The sequence below is a fragment of the Ischnura elegans genome, chromosome 5 (assembly GCF_921293095.1).
Source record: "Ischnura elegans chromosome 5, ioIscEleg1.1, whole genome shotgun sequence".
NCBI lineage: Eukaryota > Metazoa > Arthropoda > Insecta > Odonata > Coenagrionidae > Ischnura > Ischnura elegans.
Genome location: NC_060250.1, coordinates 106,151,215 through 106,152,649, shown reverse-complemented (window position 1 = coordinate 106,152,649; position 1,435 = coordinate 106,151,215). Strand labels below are relative to the sequence as shown.

Here is a 1,435-nt window from a genome sequence, read left to right as displayed (position 1 = left end):
GAAAAACACCTTTTTCTTCAAAGGATTTCATTAGTGACGTCTGGATAGGTAAAAGTTATAAAATTCTCCAGAACGAATAATTATACGGATCAAGAGATATCCAAAGCAGAAGCGTTCAACAACAAACTCACACTATAGCACGAAAATCTAGCATTATTATCGGCCTCAGTATACGTACCTTATCACAATTCATAACTCTCCTTGAAGAAAAGCTACAAAAAAACAAATCCATACGAGTAAAATTGAAATAACACCAACACTGTATTACTTTAACGGTAAATGAAAACAATTACTTCGATCAGCCTACTGAATGATTATTAAACTTCTAATGAGAAAAAATATCTTAACCCAAATTCACGCTACTATAAACTGAAGAGATATGTTTCTGAAAGGACCGCTGTCTGTATCGGCTAAGATTGAGATGATCTAATGACTAAAGATGGACCCAAGTGAGCATATCTTTGAGCTACTGATAGAACGGTATCGGTTTCGAATACAGGGTAAAGGCTTCGTATGTAACATTATGGAAAAACCCTCCAGCCGCGACGTTGCCCAAATAATGGAGCAAGAAAACGCATAACTACATACCAGTGGCATATACCAGGATGAGCTCTTCCCTAAACTATCCTAACAAACGCAACCAACCCTTTGTGATTATCCGGCAACCAAGGTCGAGCTTAGTATTGCATTGTATATAATGCAACAAATTTATATTCGCTAGGTGACATTTAATTAAAAATTAAAAAACAAAAGCATTTATGAAATTGATGATAAATGTCATTCGGTGGAATATAAATTTTGAACGTGAAGTTCTCATTGACTCCGACAAAATCGAAGATGCATTGGCTGAAAACCGCCCGAGTGAGCGTTCAATGGGCGGATCAGCCAACGACGCATACCTCAGCTGAGCGGCTACCTTGCGACATCAAAACAATTTCGGGAGGAGAAAGCGAATTTCAATCTGAATAACAAACTTACACTGCCGCTTTGATAACCGGCTCGTTGGTCTAGGGGTATGATTCTCGCTTAGGGTGCGAGAGGTCCCGGGTTCAAATCCCGGACGAGCCCAATTTTTTCATTAAGTAATCCTTCCCCTATTATTGCCCTAGGTTAAGATTATTACCTCTCCATTTTCGTCCAAGTCTCCGTACCTTAATTTCAACAGAAATTTAAAACATTCCTTTCCGGCAGTATACAAAAGAATGAAAACCTGTAGCCCAAGCTTTTGGATTACGTATTATGGCTATTCAATTTCAAATTCGGTATTTCAAAGCTGAAAATTCAAATATCACTCACGTTCACCCATTTCAAATATTAGTATACTAGAAAAAGTTATTTGCCTTCAACGCGCATTAAGTACATGGCTTCCGCTTAATTCAATTTCATTTTGTTCATTCGTCTGTTACTGTTCGCATTGTATACGAAATTAACTTTT

The 1,435-nt window shown here is 37.6% G+C and overlaps 1 non-coding gene across 1 annotated transcript; it reads left to right on the top strand.

Moving 5' to 3' along the window:
- The first annotated feature begins 996 nt into the window (after positions 1-996).
- Trnap-agg lies at positions 997-1,068 on the top strand. Its single transcript has one exon. It is a non-coding gene; the product is annotated as a tRNA-Pro (tRNA).
- Positions 1,069-1,435: the final 367 nt, after the last annotated feature.